The sequence below is a fragment of the Kogia breviceps genome, chromosome 11 (assembly GCF_026419965.1).
Source record: "Kogia breviceps isolate mKogBre1 chromosome 11, mKogBre1 haplotype 1, whole genome shotgun sequence".
In the NCBI taxonomy this organism is placed as follows: domain Eukaryota; kingdom Metazoa; phylum Chordata; class Mammalia; order Artiodactyla; family Physeteridae; genus Kogia; species Kogia breviceps.
This window is the reverse complement of record NC_081320.1, coordinates 62,970,640-62,992,151: the sequence shown is the minus strand read 5'-3', so window position 1 is coordinate 62,992,151 and position 21,512 is coordinate 62,970,640. Positions and strand designations below refer to the sequence as shown.

Genomic DNA, 21,512 nt, shown 5'->3' with positions numbered 1-21,512 from the left:
TAGACAGAGACATACAGGGAAGAAAGCCATGTAAAAATGGAAGCAGAGATTGAAGTGTTGCATCTGTAAACCAAGGAATGCCAATGATTGCCAGCAGCTACTAGAAATTCAAGAGGTAAAGAAGGATTCTTCCCCAGAGTCTTCCCCGTGGCCTTGTCAACACCCTGATTTCATACTTCTCGTCTCCAGAACTATGAAAAAGAAAGTCTGTTTTAAGCTACTCTGTGTGCGTCTCTTTGTTACTGAAGTCCTAGGAAACTAATACAGCGCATCTGTAATTTTGATCAATATTCCTGGGTTACCCTCCCTGGATATTTACCATGTGCCCTGTTACCAGCTAAGCATGGCCATGATTGTTATCCTTTAGCCTCAGCAACAGAGAATATTGTTAAATTTCTCAGTTGCTGCCCTGCTGATCGGTGATAAATGATACTTCAGTATAGTTTTAATTTATATTTTCCTTTTCCTGAGAGGGAATCTTGTCATATGTTGAAAGGCTATTAATATCTCTTTTTCTGTGAATTCTGTTTATATCTTTTGCTGTTTTTTGTTTGTTATTGTCATTTTTCTTCCAATTCATAATTATATTAAGGGATTAGTACTTTGTGATATGTACTACAAATATCTTTTTCAGTTTATTATTTGTCTGGTGAAACAGTGATTTGCTAAATTTTTGTTTAGAGTAATTTATTAATCTTTTGTATGGCTTCTGGGATTTGAGTCATAGTTGGGAAAGTTTTCTCCACTCCCAGTTTGTAAAGGATTTCACTTACGATTTCTTTCAGAACTTTTTTTTCCTTCATAGGCAGTTCATTGGAAATCTTGAAAGGATAAAGTTGGATCTAACTTTATCTTTTTCCAGATGGTATATAGTTTACTTCAACACCATTTATTCTTGTGATGTTACCTTTATCATATACTGAATTCTCATATATATTTGGATCTATTTCTGGAAATTCTGTTCTGTTACATTGGCCAGTGTTTCTATTCATGTGCCATTAACACCTGTCTTAATTTTTGAAGTTTTGTAATATATTTTAATATGTAGGCAAGCTAGTCAATTTTCCACCCGCTTGCTCTAATGAACCCACTCCAGTTAAGCCTCCATCCCCACTAACTTACCCAAATTGCTCTAATCAAGATTTGCAGTGAACTCCATGTTGCTAAGACAAGTGGCTGGTTGTCAATTCTCATCTAAATAGATCAGTCCGTAACATTTGACATAGTTGAATAGTCCTTCCTTCTTAAAATACCTTCTCTGGGGAGAGCTTTCTCTTCCTACTTCACTGCTTGTCCCTTCTTACTCTCCCTTGTACACTCTTTCTCATTTCTCTGACCTGCACATGTCCCATGGCTTAGTTTTCTGACATCGTTTCCACCCTCCCCATACTCATTTTCTGGATAATTTCATCTGGGGACAAGGTTTTAAATACTATCTGTATCCTAATGATGACCACATTTTATAACTCCAACCAGCTCCTCTCTCATTAACTCCAAACTCATATACCCAGCTGTTCATTCAACATTTCTACTTGTACTCAAAATTTACTCTCCCCAAAACTGAATTAACTCTTTTCCTCTACCAAATTTGTTCTTCTTTCAGTGGAACAAATCAACAATTTTAGAGTAATCCTTAACTCTTCTTCTTTTGTCTCTCATACCTCACGTCCATTTCATCAGCTTCATCTGAGCTCTGACTTCCAAATATTTCTGGAATCCAAACATTTCTCAGTATCTCCACTACTGTTCTCTGGCCCCAGCTACAGTCAACTCTTGCCAGAATTATTGTAATGTCCTTCTACCTGTTCTCTGCCTCTTCTACAGTCTATTCTTTCCCCAGTGGTCAGAAGGATACTCTCCACAGAAGTATCCCATCTTACTCAGAGTAAAGGTCAAAGCCTTTATCATGACTCAAAGGCCCTAAATACTGTCATCAGCATGATGACCTCATCTCCTGCCACCCTTGCCCACCCTCTTCCAGCTGCAGCACCCTGTTCTGTTCCTCAGACCTGCCAGCACATTCCCATTGCAAAGCTTTGCCACTTGACATTCTCTAATATTTCATTTCATTAAATCCTCACAACCATGTGCTGTGATGATTATTATTCTCATCTGGCAGATGAGAGAGCAAAGAGTGGAGAGTATGTAAAGTTCTTCGCAAGTCTGTACAGTTACTACTTGGCAAAATGGCACTCAAATCCAGATCTCTTTGGTGGCTAATTCTGTACTCTTTTTATCATAGAAACTTTCTGGTTTCTCATCCCACCTCTGCTGCTGTGTCGTTTGGGTCACTAATCTGGGTAACATATCTTGGCCTTAGTCTAGTTACCTGAGAAATGGGACTTCAGTGTAGATATTCTCAAAGTTTTGACCGATTCAGTTGCTCTGTGACTCCATGACTCTGAAAGGGTCCCCAGCAGTGCTCAAAGTGAGAATAGCAGTGATTTTGGTGAAGAGAGTGATTCGGGTGCAGCAAAACATGGGCAGGTGTCGTTAGAGAGGGAACCTTACCATTGCAGACGTGGGGTGGCACTAAAGACTTACTTAGTACTACTTAGGAATATTCTTCTAGGTCTGTCCCACTTGACTGTATATTATTTCAATTCAGTGCCTACGTGTAAATAAACCACCTTGTCTTTACAGGGTACTCTTTTCACCATCTCCATTGTCAAATCAGATAGTCATGGAGACAGATAAAAACTTGCTCTTCCCTAGATTTGTGAGCTCTAAGGACTTTCTGTGTCCATTCTTTAAACTTAGGAGGCTGGCGCTCGCTTCGGCAGCACAGATACTAAAATCGGAATGATACAGAGAAGATTAGCATGGCCCCTGCGCAAGGGTGACACGCAAATTCGTGAAGCGTTCCATATTTTTTCTGTGTATTTTTATGTCTAGGGTAATTTTTTTATTTTGAGTTATATTTCTTTTTCTCTCAAATTCTAAAAGTTTAGCCAGTAGCCAAATATTTTTACTTTGTAGTTTGTTGTACCATTTCTTGCTTAGTCTTAATCCCTAATACAGTGCCCTGTACTTATTTTACACAGTTAATTTCAAAAGCATTTTTAGATATGTTTATCCTTATGATAATATGTGAAGTTAAATTTAAAAGATGATATTTTTATCATCATTTAACCAATAAAACATTTGAAATACTGTACTAAGAAAAACTAAAAACTCAGGAGGCTGGTCTAGCCACTCATCTCCCTAATTCCACTTACAGTCAGGACAAAAGTTGTCACCCCAAAAGATATAAATCCACTGTGCCCCAAGCAGACCTATCACAGGGCCAGGGAGATGATACATTTGTATCATATTAGGCCCCATATCTCTGTTTTCTGCCAAGTGCCAAGTGACACTGTAACCTAGGACCAGAGAGCTCTCTGTGCTTCACCCGTCATAACCCAGTTAGTCCTCACACCACGTGGTCGATAGGGGCTACTCTTTCTCTCACTTCCCAGAGATGCAGAGATGAGTAACTGGTGAAAGGTTACCTAGAAAGGAAGTGGCAAAGCCAGAATTTGAGCCCGGCTGCTACGGTTCCAGAGTCCATGCTCTGAACAAGTGATGCTCTTTGTTAATCTCATGTAAGCCCAAGAAGTCGGTGAGCTATGGCTCCTACTTCACAATAATGGAACGAAGGCAGGAGTGGGTTGTGTCCCTTGCTCATGATTACTCAGCTATGAGAGTGAGAGTGGAACCCAGGCCCCAGCCCAGACCTTGCCAGTCCCATTGCTCTCATTCTTTGTTTCTCTTTCATCCCTGCCTTCTTCTTGGTTCCTCTTTTTTAAAAAAGCAGATTCCCCCGAGAGGGTAATGGAACGCCCTGACTGTGTTTCTCAGCTTGCTCTTGTGTGCAGGGTATGTGTGGAAACGTGGGCAGTGGAGAGGCCCAAAGGGATGCAGCGACTAAGGTCGCCTATGCCCATGTAACTATGCCATGGCCCTCTTTCTTAACATTCACAGTCAGATATGGACCAACGTGAGGTAGGCAAATACCTGAAGAGAGGGAAAGCCATCCATTGTTGAGCACACTGAGAGAGAATATTCTGTCTCAAGCCCAGGCTAAAAATAAACTGTTGACAGTATACACATCGTCCCTCACCCTGCAGTGTCTCAGGAACAGAGGCAGAATTTAATCATTTCATCCTCTGAAGTGAAGGCCTCTATGGTTTAATATGCACACATCACAGGTTTCAAATTTTGCTGCTGAAATTTAGTCATCAACAAAAGCCTAGCTGTCTCTTTGACTTGAAATGTGTTCTAAAATGTATAATAAAGGTCTATTGAAACCAATAATGCATCTCCAGAAAATGCTGGTTTATCCCACACAGCCAATTCTCTTTTTCATAAATTCGGTTTGTACCATTTGGTTGAAGAGACTGTTCTCTGAGCCCTGACATAAGTGGGTGCCGAGGTTGACACTCATGCATGGAAAAAATCTTCGGGAAAAATCATGTAATTGATCTCACTTGTCAGGTTTGTCAGGCCCAGCCTGGCTCCAAGTCTCTGCACGTCTTTTTTGCCCACAGTTAAAAGTGCTGGACCAATAAGGTTGGCTCTTCCCTAATCACTGCATGTAAGTAACTCCAGCCTCACTCTGATGGATGGACTGGTGTGGCAGGTGCTTGGGCCTCTGGGCCTTAGTTCTCCTGAATAGATTCATGCTATTTCTTTCTGAGACCTAATCCTTTTTAAAAATTTTTATTGGAGTATAGTTGCTTTACAATGTTATGTTAGTTTCTACTGTACAGCAAAGTGAATCAGCTATACGTATGCATATATCTCCTATTTTTTGGATTTCCTTCCCATTTAGGTCACCACAGAGCGTTGAGTAGAGTTCCCTGTGCTATACAGTGGGTTCTCATTAGTTATCTATTTTATACATAGTATCAACGTGTATATATGTCAATCCCAATCTCCCAGTTCATCCCACCCACCCCCCTTTCCTCCTTGGTATCCGTGTTCTCTATGTTTGTGTCTCTTATTTCTGCTTTGTAAATAAGCTCATCTATACCAATTTTTTGATTCCACATATATGTGTTAATATATGATATTTCTTTTTCTCTTTCTGACTTACTTCACTCTGTATAACAGTCTCTAGGTCCATCCACGTCTCTACAAATGACTCAATTTCATTCATCTTTATGGCTGAGAAATATTCCGTTGTATATATGTACCACATATTCTTTATCTGTTCCTCTGTTGATGGACACTTAGGTTGTTTCCATGTCCTGGCTATTGTAAATAGTGCTGCAGTGAACATCGGAGTGCATGTGTCTGTTTGAATTATGGTTTTCTCTGGGTATATGCCCAGTAGTGAGACTGCTGGGTCACAACCCAATCAAAAAATGGGTGGAAGACCTAAATAGATATTTCTCCAGAGAAGACACACGCATGGCCAACAAACACATGAAAGAATGCTCAACATCACTAATCATTAGAGAAATGCAAATCAAAACTACAATGAGTTATCACCTCACATGGGTCAGAATGGCCATCATCTACAAAATTTACAAACAACAAATGCTGGAGAGGGTGTGGAGAAAAGGGGACCCTCTTGCACTGTTGGTGGGAATGTAAATTGATGTAGCCACTGTGGAGAACAGTATGGAGGTTCCTTAAGAAACTAAAAATAGAACTACCGAGACCTAATCCTTGTACCTTGCTTCTAGTGCTGAATTTCTAGCTCCTATGTCAACATTCCTGTTCACCTCTCTGCTAAGTGCCCTGATTCTTCAGAGAATGGAGAACCTCACTTGCTTATGCTAACACTCCTTGTCCTCAAATCTAGGGTTTCTCAGCCTTGATCTAAGTGTCTTAATGTTTTGGCTCTAAATCTCTTTGCTTTGGGAAGCCATTCTGTGCCTTGCAGGATGTTTAGCAGTAGCCTTGGGTCTTCCCACTAAATGCCAGCAGCACCCCGAACCCAGTCACGGCAATAAAAATGTCTCCAGACGTTCAAATGTTCCTTGGAGGAGGTGGAGCAAACTGCCACTGGTTGAGAACTAGTGTTTTATTTCCATCCTGTTGAAATAAAAGGACTGATGCTCTGTCCTTGCACCCCCAGTACAGTTGCTGCCCCATAGAAATATAATGTGAGCCTCCAGTGTGAGTCACATGTGTAATGTTCAATTCTCTAGTTGATTGGCAAATTAACAAGAAACAGGTGAAATTAATTTGGATAATATATGCTACTTTATCAAATATATCCAAATAATTATTTTTATGCTAAATATTTGACATCTGATGTGTATTTTACACTTATAGCACTTATCAATTTGGACTAGCCACATTTCAAGTGCTCAAAAGCTACATGTAGCCAGTGGCTTTTGTTTTTTTGTTTTGCTTTGTTTTTAATGTCTTTATTGGAGTATAATTGCTTTAAAATGGTGTGTTAGGTTCTGCTTTATAACAAAGTGAATCAGCTATACATATACATATATCACCACCTCTCCTCCCTCTTGCGTCTCCCTCCCACCCTCCCTATCCCACCCCTCTAGGTGGTCACAAAGCACCGAGCTGATCTCCCTGTGCTATGCAGCTGCTTCCCACTAGCTATCTGTTTTTCATTTGGTAGTATATATTAGTCCATGCCATTCTCTCACTTCATCCCAGCTTACGCTTCCCCCTCCCTGTGTCCTCAAGTGCATTCTCTACATCTGTTTCATTATTCCTCTCCCCTAGGTTCTTCAGATCCTTTTTTTTTTTTTTTGACTCCATATATATGTGTTAGCATAAGGTATTTGTTTTTCTCTTTCTGACTTACTTCACTCTGTATGACAGTCTCTATGTCCATCCATCTCACTACAAATGACTCAATTTCGTTTGTTTGATGGCTGAGTAATATTCTGTTGTATAGATGTACCACAACTTCTTTATCCATTCATCTATCAATGGACACTTATGTTGCCTCCATGTCCTGGCTATTGTAAATAGAGCTGCAATGAACATTGTGGTACATGACTCTTTTTGAATTATGGTTTTCTCAGGGTATATGCCCAGTAGTGGATTGCTGGGTCATATGGCAGTTCTATTTTTTGTTTTTTAGGGAAACTCCATACTGTTTTGCATAGTGTCTGTATCAATTTACATTCCCACCAACAGTGCAAGAGTGTTCCCTTTTCTCCACATCCTCTCCAGCACTTATTGTTTGGAGATTTTTTGATGATAGCCATTCTGAGTGGTGTGAGGGGATACCTCACTGTAGTTTTCATTTTCATTTCTCTAATGATTACTGATGTTGAGCATTCTTTCATATGTTTGTTGGCTGTCTGTATATCTTCTTTGGAGAAATGTCTATTTAAGTCTTCTGCCCATTTTTGGATTTGGTTGTTTGTCTTTTTTTATATTGAGCTGCATGAGCTGCTTGAATATTTTGGAGATTAATCCTTTGTCAGTTGCTTCATTTGCAAATATTTTCTCCCATTCTGACGGTTGTCTTTTTGTCTTGTTTATAGTTTCCTTTGCTGTGCAAAAGCTTTGAAGTTTCATTAGGTCCCATTTGCTTATTTTTGTCTTTATTTCCATTTCTCTAGGAGGTGGATCAAAAAGGATCCTGCTGTGATTTATGTCATAGAGTGTTCTGCCTATGTTTTCCTCTAAGAGTTTTATAGTGTTTGGTGTTACATTTAGGTCTTTAATCAATTTTGAGTTTATTTTTGTGTATGGTGTTAGGGTGTGTTCTAACTTCATTCTTTTACATGTAGCTGTCCAGTTTTCACAGCACCATGTATTGAAGAGGCTGTCTTCAAGAGTATACAATGGAGAAATTTCTCCATTGTATACTCTTGCCTCCTTTATCAAAGATAAGGTGACCATATGTGCATGGGTTTATCTCTGGGGTTTCTATCCTGTTCCACTGATCTACATTTCTGTTTTTGTGCCAGTACCATACTGTCTTGATTACTGTAGGTTTGTAGTATAGTCTGAAGTCAGGGAGCCTGATTCCTCCAGCTCTGTTTTTCTTTCTCAAGATTGCTTTGGCTATTTGGGGTCTTTTGTGTTTCCATACAAATTGTGAAATTTTTTGTTCTAGTTCTGTGAAAAATGCCATTGGTAATTTGATAGGGATTGCACTGAATGTGTAGATTGCTTTGGGTAGTATAGTCATTTTCACAATGTTGATTCTTCCAATCCAAGAACATGGTATATCTCTCCATCTGTTCGTATCATCTTTGATTTCTTTCATCAGTGTCTTATAGTTTTCTGCTTACAGGTTTTTGTCTTCTTAGGTAGGTTTATTCCTAGATATTTTATTCTTTTTGTTACAGTGGGAAATGGGAGTGTTTTCATAATTTCTCTTTCAGATTTTTCATCATTGGTGTATAGGAATGTAAGATATTTCTGTGCATTAATTTTGTATCCTGCTACTTTACCAAATTCATTGATTAGCTATAGTAGTTTTCTGGTAGCATCTTTAGGATTCTCTATGTATAGTATCATGTCATCTGCAAAGAGTGACAGCTTTACTTCTTCTTTTCCAATTTGGATTCCTTTTATTTCTTTTTCTTCCCTGATTGCTGTGGCTAAAACTTCCAAAACAATGTTGAATAAGAGTGGTGAGAGTGGGCAACCTTGTCTTATTCCTGATCTTAGTGGAAATGGTTTCAGTTTTTCACCATTGAGAATGATATTGGCTGTGGGTTCGTCATATATGGCCTTTATTATGTTGAGGTAAGTTCCCTCTATGCCTACTTTCTGTAGAGGTTTTATCATAAATGGCTGTAGAATTTTGTTGAAAGTTTTTTCTGTGTCTATTGAGATGATCATATGGTTTTTATCCTTCAATTTGTTAATATGGCATAGCACATTGATTGATTTGCATATATTGAAGAATCCTTGCATTCCTGGGATAAACCCCACTTGATCATGGTGTATGGTCCTTTAATGTGCTGTTGGATTCTGTTTGCTAGCATTTTGCTGAGGATTTTTGCATCTATGTTCATCAGTGATATTGGCCTATAGTTTTCTTGTTTGTGACATCTTTGTCTGGTTTTGGTAGCAGGGTGATGGTGGCCTCGAAGAATGAGTTTGGGAGTGTTCCTTCCTCTGCTATGTTTTGGAAGAGTTTAAGAAGGATAGGTGTTAGCTCTTCTCTAAATGTTTGATAGAATTTGCCTGTGAAGCCATCTGGTCCTGGGCTTTTGTTTCTTGGAAGATTTTTAATCCCAGTCTCAATTTCAGTGCTTGTGATTGGTCTGTTTATATTTTCTATTTCTTCCTGGTTCAGTCTTGGAAGGTTGTGCTTTTCTAAGAATTTGTCCATTTCTTCCAGGTTGTCCATTTTATTGGCATAGAGTTGCTTGTAGTAATCTCTCATGATCCTTTGTATTTCTGTAGTGTCATTTGTTACTTTTCCTTTTTCATTTCTAATTCTATTGATTGAGTCTTCACCCTTTTTTTCTTGGTGAGTTTGGCTAATGGTTTATCAATTTTGTTTATCTTCTGAAAGAAGCAGCTTTTAGTTTTATTGATCTTTGCTATCGTTTCCTTCGTTTCTTTATCATTTTTTTCTAATCTGATCTTTATGATTTCGTTCCTTCTGCTCTCTTTGGGAGTTTTTTGTTCTCCTTTCTCTAATTGCTTTAGGTGTAACGCTAGGTTGTTTATTTCAGATGTTTCTTGTTTCTTGAAGTAAGATTTGATATAAACTTCCCTCTTAGAACTGCTTTTGCTGCATCCCATAGGTTTTGGGTCGTTGTGTTTTCATTGTCATTTGTTTCTAGGTATTTTTTGATTTCCTCTTTGATTTCTTCAGTGATCTCTTGATTATTAAGTAGTCTGTTGTTTAACCTCCATGTGTTTGTATTTCTTACAGATTTTTTCCTGTAATTGATATCTAGTCTCATAGCATTGAGGTTGTTAAAGATACTTGATATGATTTCAGTTTTCTTAAATTTACCAAGGCTTGGTTTGTGACCCAAGATATGATCTATCCTGTTCCATGAGCACTTGAGTAGAAAGTGTATTCTGTTGTTTTTGGATGCAATGTCCTATAAATATCAATTAAATCCATCTTGTTTAATGTGTCATTTAAAGCTTGTGTTTCCTTATTTACTTTCATTTTGGATGATCTGTCCATTGGTGAAAGTGGGGTGTTAAAGTCCCCTACTATGATCATGTTAATGTCGATTTCCCCTTTTGTGGCTGTTAGCATCTGCCTTATGTATTGAGGTGCTCCTATGTTGGGTGCATAAATATTTACAATTGTTATATCTTCTTGGATTGATCCGTTGATCATTATGTAGTGTCCTTCTTTGTCTCTTCTAATAGTCTTTGTTTTAAAGTCTATTTTGTCTGATATGAGAATTGCTACTCCAGCTTTCTTTTGATTTCCATTTGCATGGACTATCTTTTTCCATCCCTCACTTTCAGTCTGTATGTGTCCCTAGGTCTGAAGTGGGTCTCTTGTAGACAGCTTATATATGGGTCTTGTTTTTGTATCCATTCATCCAGTCTGTGTCTTTTGGTTGGAGCATTTAATCCATTTATATTTAATGTAGTTATCCTTAAATATGTTCCTATTACAATTTTCTTAATTGTTTTGGGTTTGTTATTGTAGGTCTTTTCCTTTTCTTGTGTTTCCTGCCTAGAGAAGTTTCTTTAGCATTTGTTGTAAAGCTGGTTTGGTGGTGCTGAATTTTCTTAGCTTTTGCTTGTCTGTAAAGGTTTTAATTTCTCCATCAAATCTGAATGAGATCCTTGCTAGGTAGAGTAATCTTGGTTGTAGGTTCTTCCCTTTCATGACTTTAAATATGTCCTGCCACTCCCTTCTGGTTTGCAGAGTTTCTGATGATAGATCAGCTGTTAACCTTATGGGGATTCCCTTGTATGTTATTTGCTGTTTTTCCCTTGCTGCTTTTAATATGTTTTCTTCGTATTTAATTTTTGATAGTTTGATTAATATGTGTCTTGGCGTGTTTCTTCTTGGATTTTTCTTGTACGGGACTCTCTGCTCTTCCTGGACTTGATTAACTATTTCCTTTCCCATATTTTGGAATTTTTCAACTATAATCTCTTCAAATATTTTCTCAGTCCCTTTCTTTTTCTCTTCTTCTTCTGGGACCCCTATAATTCAGCTGTTGGTGTGTTTAACATTGTCCCAGAGGTCTCTGAGACTGTCCTCAGTTCTTTTCATTCTTTTTTCTTTATTCTGCTGTGCAGTAGTTATTTCCACTATTTTATCTTCCAGGTCACTTATCCAGTATTCTGCCTCAGTTATTCTGCTATTGATTCCTTCTAGAGAATTTTTAATTTCATTTGTGTTGTTCATCATTGTTTGTTTGTTCTTTAGTTGTTCTAGGTCCTTGTTAAACATTTCTTGCATTTTCTCCATTCTGTTTCCAAGATTTTGGATCATCTCTGCTCTCATTACTCTGAATTCTTTTTCAGGTAGACTACCTATTTCCTCTTCATTTTTTAGGTCTGGTGGGTTTTTACCTTGGTCCTTCATCTACTGTTTGTTTTTCTGTCTTCTCATTTTGCTTAACTTACTGTGTTTGGGGTCTCCTTTTTGCAGGCTGTAGATTTGTAGTTCCTGTTGTTTTTGGTGTCTGCCCCCAGTGGGTAAGGTTGGTTCAGTGGGTTGTGTAGGCTTCCTGGTGGAGGGGACTGGTGCCTGTGTTCTGATGGATGAGGCTGGATCTTGTCTTTCTGGTGGGCAGGACCACATCCAGTGGTGTGCTTTGGGGTATCTGTGACCTTATTATGATTTTAGTCAGCCTCTCTGCTAATGGCAGGGTTGTGTTCCTGTCTTCCTAGTTTTTTGTCATAGGGTATCCAGCACTGGAGCTTGCTGTTGCTGGTTGTGGAGGGGAGCTGGGTGTTGCCATTGAGATGGAGGTCTATGGGAGAGCTTTCACCACTTTATATATATATATATATATATATATATATATATATATATATATATATATTTTTTTTTTTTTTTTTTTTTTTTTTTTGTGGTATGCAGGCCTCTCACTGTTATGGCCTCTCCCTTTGCAGAGCACAAGCTCTGGATGCACAGGCTCAGCAGCCATGGCTCACAGGCCCAGCCACTCCACGGCATGTGGGATCTTCCTGGACCGGAGCACAAACCCGTGTCCCCTGCATCGGCAGGCAGACTCTCAACCACTGTGTCACCAGGGAAGCCCCACCACTTAATATTACGTGGAGCTGGGAGGTCTCTTGTGAACCAGTGTCCTGAAGTTGGCTCTCCCATCTCAGACAGACAGGTCTGACACCTGGCCGGAGCACCAAGTCCCTGTCAGCCAAATGGCTCAGAATAAAAGGGAGAAAGGAAGAAAGAAAGAAAAAGAAAGAGAGAGAGAGAGAGAGAAAGAAGGAAAGAAAGAAAGAGAGAAAAGAAGGAGGAAGGAAGGGAGGAAGGGAGGTGTGGAGGAGGGGAGGAGGGGAGGAATGTAGGAAGGAAGGAGAGAAAAGTTATTAAAATAAAAAATAATTAATAAAAATAAAAGAGAGCAACAAAAACAAATCCACCAATGATAACAAGCACTAAAAACTATACTTAAATAAATAAATAAATAAAAGGACACACAGAACCCTAGGACAAATGGTAAAAGCCAAGCTATACAGACAAAATCACATACACACTCACAAAAAGAGAAAAAAATAAATATATCATTGCTCCCAAAGTCCACCTCCTCAATTTGGGATGATTCGTTGTCTATTCAGGTATTCCACAGATGCAGGGTACATCAAGTTGATTGTGGAGATTTAATCTGTTGCTCCTGAGGCTGCTGGGAGAGATTTCTCTTTCTTTTATTTGTCCGCACAGATCCTGGGGTTCAGCTTTGGATTTGGCCCTGCCTCTGCGTGTAGGTCGCCTGAGGACATCTGTTCTTCGCTCAGACAGGACGGGGTTAAAGGAGCAGCTGCTTCGGGGCCTCTGGCTCTCTCAGGCCGCAGGGAGGGAGGGGTACGGATGCGGGCTGAGCCTGCGGCGCCAGAGGCTGGCATGACGTTGCACCAGCCTGAGGCGCGCTGTGCGTTCTCCCGGGAAAGTTGTCCCTGGTTCCCGGGACCCTGGCAGTGGCGGGCTGCACAGGCTTCTGGGAGGGGAGGTGTGGAGAGTGACCTGTGCTTGCACACAGGCTTCTTGGTGGCTGCAGCAGCAGCCTTAGCGTCCCATGCCCGTCTCTGGGGTCCGCGCTGATAGCCACGGCTTGCACATTTCTCTGGAGCTTATTTAGGTGGTGCTCTTAATCCCCTCTCCTCACGCACCCCAAAACAATGGTCTCTTGCCTCTTAGGCAGGTTTAGACATTTTCCCGGATTCCCTCCCAGCTAGCTGTGGTGCATTAACCCCTTCAGGCTGTGTTCACACAGCCAGCTCCAGTCCTCTCCCTGCGATCCGACAGAAGCCCGAGCCTCAGCTCCCAGCGCCCCCCCAGCGCCCCACCCTGCCAGGGTGGGTGAGCAGACAAGCCTCTCGGGCTGATGAGTGCTGGTCGGCACCGATCCTCTGCAGGAATCTCTCCGCTTTGCCCTCCACACCCCTGTTGCTGTGCTCTCCTCCATGGCTCCGAGGCTTCCCCCTCGCCCCCGCCGCCTGTCTCTGCCAGTGAAGGGGCTTCCCAGTGTGTGGAAAGTTTTCCTCCTTCACAGCTCCCTCCCAGAGGTGTAGGTCCCGTCCCTATTGTTTTGTCTCTGTTTTTCCTTTTATCTTTTGCCCTGTCCAGGTACCTGGGGAGTTTCTTGCCTTTTGGGAGGTCTGAGGTCTTCTGCCAGGGTTCAGTAGGTGTTCTGTATGAGTTGTTCCACATGTAGATGTATTTCTGATGTATTTGTGGGGAGGAAAGCGATCTCCGAGTCTCACTCCTCTGCCATCTTGAAGGCCTCCCTCTAAAAAAGCAGTGGCTTTTGTATGGGCAGCACTGATCTAAATTTCTAAAATACCCCTTTATTTTTCAATTCACTCCAAGCCTCAGTGTCAGATGTACCTGGTTTAAATATTTCTGAATCTGTTTCCAACAGTATGGCCTTGAAATAATTATTTAATCTCTCTGAACCTCATTTTAATATTTGCATTGGAGAAATAATAATATTGCTCTTCAAAAAGTTTTTATGAGCCTTACCTTAAATAATGTATATAGTGCCTAGAGCAGGTGCTTAATAAGTAGGACAGGTCCATTTTCTGTACTTCTACTATCATCAGCGAACATTCGTATTAAGTTCCTCTAGTGCTAGCCTCTTGCTTGAAACAACACCAATGTTCCATCCTTTGGACACCATGCTCTGGGCCTAATTGAACACTCAGTGGGCATGTAAAACACTCATCCCAGGGAATCCAAGTTCATCCCACTTGGTCCTGTCCAGCTGCTGTTAATTAAGCCTTGTTTAGTGGTGTCTACAGAAAATGACAGGGCTTCCCTGGTGGTGCAGTGGTTTAGAGTCCGCCTGCCGATGCAGGGGACGCGGGTTTGTGCCATGGTCTGGGAAGATCCCACATGCCGCGGAGCGTCTGGGCCCGTGAGCCATGGCCGCTGAGCCTGCACGTCCGGAGCCTGTGCTCCGCAACGGAAGAGGCCACAACAGTGAGAGGCCCGCGTACCGCAAAAAAATAAAAAATAAAAAATAAATAAATAAATAAATAAATAAATATATATATATATATATATATATATATATATATATATAAAATGACGATTTTACAAAATGACCCAGCCCTCTCAGTTTCTTTTGATTTCAGCTGACATTGTTCCACCTTCACTGCAAGTCAATAACATGGGGTAGAAAAGAAAGCATTCTGGGCTGCATCTTTCCCGTCAAGGGGGTCAGCTATACAGCATAGTCCTTTAAGCCACAATCCCACAATGCTGGCAGGTTTCATCTGCAGAGACACTCCATCAACATTTTGGCCAACGTTAAAAAGGGAGCAAATGCCTAGACCAGTTTGTCTAGACAAGTGGCCAGTTAATCCATCCTAATGGATGGGATGCATAAAAGATAGAAATTCATTATCATGGCAGAGACAGCCCATATTATCTGTTGCATGGCCATGAATATTCATTTAGTTCAGAACTCATATCCAGAGGTATTGAGGTCAACTGTTTTGATGGGAAGCTGACAGTCTTTCTGTATAGAACTGATTTCTTCATAGTTTTCCTACCTTTGTGGGGGAGTTCCTCCTCCTGTCAACCCCCTTTCACCTGTGTGCAAACACGCATTGGCCCGCACAATATGCTAATTAATGCTTTCTCATCTGGCCCTGGATTGTCTTTGTCAAAGCCTTAAAGGAGGTCATGTTTTCCCCTAATCACCAGGAAGTTATTCTGAGAAGTCTATCAGCATTAGTTGAGAGATATATTCGAAGTATCTAAGTATGTGTCAGGCACTGGGGACTCCTGATGATTAAAGGAGCTTTCACTCTTCTGGACTTCACAGCCCAGGAGGGAACAGCATGTAAATAAATGATCACAATAAGATACACAACTCATACGGTATAGAACTTCGGGAGCACAGAGAAAGGAGAAATTTTTCATTTATTCATACATTTATTGAGCACTGTATCTCTGTGTTATATCCTGTAAGTATTTTTTAGATTGTACCTTTTCTAACCACCATGATTCTGAATTTATGAGCATACTCAATTATATCAGACAAGTCCCCAGAAAGACTCAACAACTTCAACATTTGTGACTATTACACACACTCATTTCTCTGGCCAAATTAATGACGGGAGGGCTCTGGTTAATAGAGAATTGCTGTATATATGCATAATATAATTTTAAGATTAGTTTTCGCTTAAAGACTATAACACAATGAACTCTAAATTTGTTTTAAAATTAGTTTATTCTCCTGTTGCTAATTTAACTGTTCTTTAGTATCTTTCAGGGTCTTAGAATCTTCACCATATATATCAATAATAATTTCACAAAGAAATGTGAACTTATGGTGAATTGTGTATATATACATATATACACACACATATGTACATATATATTTAAATAACATCTTAGCTAAAATCTTAGCTTTGCACATCAAGCTTTTCTTCTTCAAGTTTGTTTTGAATTCAGTGTCACAGTAGTACTATAAGGTGGAAGTATTATTACAGTATTATTTTTCTCTTCTTACCAATAAGGTCAACTGAACACAAAAGATTAAGCAACTTGCCTGACCTTATGTAGAATAACTTTAACTGTAATGCCAAGACTATATTCCAAGTTTCCTGAAAATGGCATTTTCAATAAATGGTGCTGAGCTACACGGATATTCATATTAGAAATAAATGTAATGTGATGCTTCCCTCACACCATACAAAAAAGTAATTTAAGGTGAACCACAGACCTAAGTGTGAAAGGCAAAGAAATAAAGCATCTAGAAGATGACATAGGAGAATATCTTCATGTCCTTGGAGTAGGCAAATATTTTCAAAATATAACTCAAAAACATTAACCATAAAAAAATTTCTAAAATGGTCTGTATCATTACGTAGTTATAAAAAGCAGCACATAAACATACCCTAGTGTAAACCACAGAGAACAGATGAGTTAAAATGGATAATTCATTTAATTCAATACAGGAAATAGTACCTTGGCATTCAATTTATATATTCCAAATATTCACTCACCCCCACTCACAAAAATGTCAAGCCTAATAAAATACAGCTTACAAAAATAAAAACAATCAATCAATCGATCAGTCAATAAAATGGTCTCTATTAAAATTAAGAACTCTGGGCTTCCCTGGTGGTGCAGTGGTTGAGCGTCCATCTACCAATGCAGGGGATGTGGGTTCGTGCCCCGGTCCGGGAAGATCCCACATGCCGCGGAGCGGCTGGGCCCGTGAGCCGTGGCCGCTGAGCCTGCGCATCCGGAGCCTGCGCTCCGCAACGGGAGAGGCCACAGCAGTGAGAGGCCCGCATACCGCAAAAAAAAAAAAAAAAAAATTAAGAACTTTTATCACCAAAAGTTGTCATTAAGAGTGAAACAGTAGTCACAGTTGAGAAATATATTGAAATACATATATTTGACAACGACCTCTTTTCACAATATATAAAGGACATCTACAAGTTATTTTTTTTTAAAGGCAAATGACTGAACTAAAAGTAAAATGGGAAAAAGACTTGAAGGCAATATACAAATAGTCAGCATGAGAAAAGGTGCTCAGTAAATGCAAATGCAAATATAAAACTGCAGTGAGATACCACTATAACCCTACCTGAAGCCCCCAAATCAAGAGGTCCGATAATATGATTTGTCAGTGAGGGTACAGAGCCACTGAAACTTCTACTGCTGGTAGGAGTATAAATTGTTACAACTGCTTTGAAAATTCTTCAGTGGTATCTGCTAAAGCTGAACATATGTATGCATAAGAATCAACAGACATGCAAAAGAAAGTTCATCATATCTTTATTCACAATAGCCCCAAACTGTAAACAAAATAAATGCCTAACAGTAGGAGAATGGGTAAATATTGTATATGCACACAGTGGAATAATACACAGGAATACAAAAGATAAATTATTGTTATAGTTGTATGAACACAAATTAATCTCACAAAGTATTGAGAAAAAGAAGCCCAACACAAAAGTAGTACATATTGCTTGATTCCATTTATATGAAGTTTAAAAACAGGCAAAACTAATCAGTGGTGATATAGGTCAAAGAGTGATTGTTTCTGGATGAGCATATGGAGGTTCCAGAAGAACAAGAAGTTCCAGAAAACAAGAGAGTTGAAAGTGTGCTATATTTTTTCCTAGTTGTGGTTCTAAGGGTATAGATACATCAAAATTCATCAAATGGTATACTTAAGATTTGTTCAATTTACTGTATGTTTTGTATTATGTAGTAAAGAGAATAATAGCCCCCTGAATATGTCCACAACTTAATCCCTGGGATTTGTGAATATATTCCTTATTTGACAAAAGGGAGTTTTGCTGAAGTAATTAAAGACACTGGGGTGGGGAGATTATCCAGGACTATTTGAGTGGACCCAATCTATACACATCAGCTCTTAAAATTTGAAGAGGATAAGAAGAATGGGTTAGAACTCTGAAGCATAAGAAGGACTCAGTCTACCACTGCTAGCTTTGAAAATGGAGAAAAGGGTCCATGAGCCAAAGAATGTGGGCAGCTTAGAATCTGGAGAAGGCAAGGAAAAAGATTCTCCCCTAGAACTTCCAGAAAGGAACATAGCCCTGATAATGGCTTTATTTTAGCCCAGTGAGACCCGTGCCAGCTTCCTGACTTACAGAACTATACCATGATACATTAGTGTTGTTTGAAGCCACTGAGTTTGCGGTAGTGAGTTATGGCAGCCATGGAAAACTAATATATACCTCAACAAAAAAAGTGAAAGGATATTACAAACAAAGCATTCCTGTATCTCTTTTTTTGAAGAGTCTTAAAAGTGACACTGCTAACCAGTTGCTAAAGCTGGTTCCTCCATCCCTGGAGTGCTCACAGAATTCCATTTTACTGCTATTCGCCTGTCTTATCTTTCCTCCCCGCTGGATTGTGAGCTCTCTGAGAGCATCTTCATATCGTCCACAATGCCAGGCACTGTACATATATACATTCTATAGAGCAGATGCTCCATACATGCTTGGTAAATTAAATTACATTACACCATTTATCTGTATGAGAGGCAGAGACCAAGACAGACAGAATCATGCTAATGTGTTCTTTGAGTCGACTTAGCAAGTTCTCCACTGCAAAGACACATTAATGTTAGTGGTTCTAAATAATGAGGCTGAAGTTGTTTTAAACAGCAGGCTGGCATCAGATGAAACATTTCCATATCATTCTAGATTAAATAAAACATTTAGCATTTCATGCTTTCTCTCCTGGTAATTTTTGCCTTGTCCTTCACGTTAGTGATTTGTTCCACATGGCCACTCGTTTAGGATAACAGCAAGCCAGTAGGCGTGACAAAAAAGAGATGGGTCCATACCTGATCACTAATATTCCATTACACTTCCTTGAGCTGCGGGCCTGGTAAAACTGTCAGTGTCTTTAAACAAAGGAACTGTGCTCAAGTCTACGTATTAGGAATCCAATGACGGCAGTAGCAGTAATCAAATTATATAGTAAGTGGAGCAACATGGCTATAAAGGGAGCCCACCATCACAAGGAACTGTTTCCCGTGTCCAGTCAAACAAGAAATATTTTTTAGCCCATATTTTACGTACAGCCCTGTGATAAGTACTGTGGGGGGATATGAAAGATAGATTCCTTGTACTTCAAAAATGTATAATACAATTGGGGAAATAAAACATTCAAGAAAAGTAACACAGGAGTGGGACGAATACATAGTATAAAATTTCAGAAGAGGGAGGGAGCCTTTGGAAAGGATTCAGGGAGCTGGTAGGAGTCGAGGCAGGAGTTATACTTTGGAATTAAAGGCGGAAAACTGAGGTGGCATGGTAGGGAGTTGTGCACAGAATATTCCAGGAACAATTTGCAGCCCCGTTTATCTAGAGCAGGGTTTCCCAATCTCAGCACTATTGATGTTTGAGACCGTAATTTTTTTATGGGGGGTTGTCTTGGGTATTATAGGACATTTAGCAGTATCCCTAATCTCTACCAAATAAATGCCAATAACTTCCCTCCCCCCAAAGCTATGACAACCAGATGTGCCCTCTGGGGGTAAAATTGGCCCCTCGCTGAGAACCAATGTGCTGGAGTAAACATTCCCAGAGGGAACTCATGGGAGTTACATGGCATGGCAAGGAATTTGGATTTTACTCTACGTATATAACAGGGAACCACTGAAAACATTTGTGCTGAAGACTGGCAAGCTGAAAACTGTAGTTTGAAGGGAATTTATCTGATTGAGATCCCCTCCCAAAATTGGAGCAAGGCATTGTGGGAAAAAGGAAGAACAACCCAAATCCTATCACAATAGTCCAAGCACGAAATGATGAAGATTGGTAGCCACAGGATTAAAGAGCACTCAGTGCCTGCAGGTGTTCTTAATGCCCTACAACTTTAAAGCACTTTTATATCTAGATCAGCATTTCAGCATCGCATGGCATGTTTCATCTGAATACCAAGTTCTCAGAGACACTTCTCCTTTTAGGATAATAAAGCAGCAGAACTCCCTGCACCCACTCATGGGCCTCCCTGGAGAGAGGAACAGCCACCAGCAGCGTCTAAAGCAATCTGTAGCTTGGGAAGCTTGGCTGGGAACGCTCCACAGCCTGATGGCTGGGAAAAGCAGTGTAGGCAGCACAGGACCCAACATGTGGGGCAAATCCTCTGGGACCATCCTTGAGGCCCCTGGAGAGAAGACAGCAACAACTTAGAAACCTCTAGGGCTTCCCTGGTGGCACAGTGGTTGAGAATCCGCCTGCCGATGCAGGGGACATGGGTTTGTGCCCCGGTCCAGGAAGATCCCACATGCCGCGGAGCGGCTGGGCCCGTGAGCCATGGCCGCTGAGCCTGTGCTCCGCAACGGGAGAGGCCACAACAGTGAGAGGCCTGCGTACCACAAACAAACAAACAAACAAAAAGTAGCCTTTAGATGCCGCCAAGGCAGTAACTTTCTTGTGCTCCACTCTCTATATGCATTTCAAGGTTATATCTACTTATGGTAAAAAAATATTTTTTAACAAGTATTTTTTAAAATTTCTTTTTTCTTCCTTGTGAAATAGCAGTGAGAGGAAAAGGGGAAATAAGTCTATCTTGGGCTCTGCATTCTGGTGGGAGATTCCTAAGCTCACTGAACCAGGCTGAAATATTGGGAAACCTATAAGCATGGCTAAGCTGCATGGCGGGCCACTTTCTTCATGATCTAAAAATAACACTGATGCATATGTAATGAAGATGTTTATAAGAAAAAAAACAGGCTTAGACAGAAAGATTACTAAAAATTGAGGAAATTTGTGAAATATAGCATAATATTAAATGAGTAATTTCAAAAACATAGCAAATACTTTAATAAATATTTCAGTTCTCAAACTTCAAAAAATTTCTCAGTAATATTTTAATGAGCAATTTAATGAAAGAAAACTTCAACTGTTATTGATAGGTTTAAAAATAAACTCGAATGGGACTTCCCTGGTGGTGCAGTGGTTAAGAATCTGCCTGCCAATGCAGGGGACATGGGTTCAATCCCTGGTCCAGGAAGATCCCGAATGCTGCAGAGCAACTAAGCCCGTGAACCACAACTACTGAGTCTGTGCTCTATGTCCCACATGCTGCGACTACTGAGCCCACGTGCTGCAACTAATGAAGCCCATGCGCCTAGAGCCAGTGCCCTGCAACAAGAGAAGCCACCACAATGAGAAGCCCGTGCACCACAACGAAGACCCAATGCAGCTAAAAAACCCAAAAAACCTCGAATGAATAGACACAAGAGCATATACCTTAGTGGAATGGTTAAATGAATATAGAAGGTGTGATTTCTTCCTCATTCAACTCACTGAATTCTGAATATTTGGGGGAATACAGCAACATGATTTTCAAGTTAATTGAGAATTCCTGTACAATTGAGATTACCCTCCCTCCAAAGCTCTAAAAAGGTGTGAAATAGAACAGGAATATCATAGACCTCCCAAATGTTAAA

The 21,512-nt window shown here is 40.1% G+C and overlaps 1 non-coding gene across 1 annotated transcript; it reads left to right on the top strand.

The window, feature by feature from the left end:
• Positions 1-2,767: 2,767 nt before the first annotated feature.
• Positions 2,768-2,874, top strand: LOC131766042 (U6 spliceosomal RNA). The gene has a single exon (XR_009338345.1). It is a non-coding gene; the product is annotated as a U6 spliceosomal RNA (small nuclear RNA).
• Positions 2,875-21,512: the final 18,638 nt, after the last annotated feature.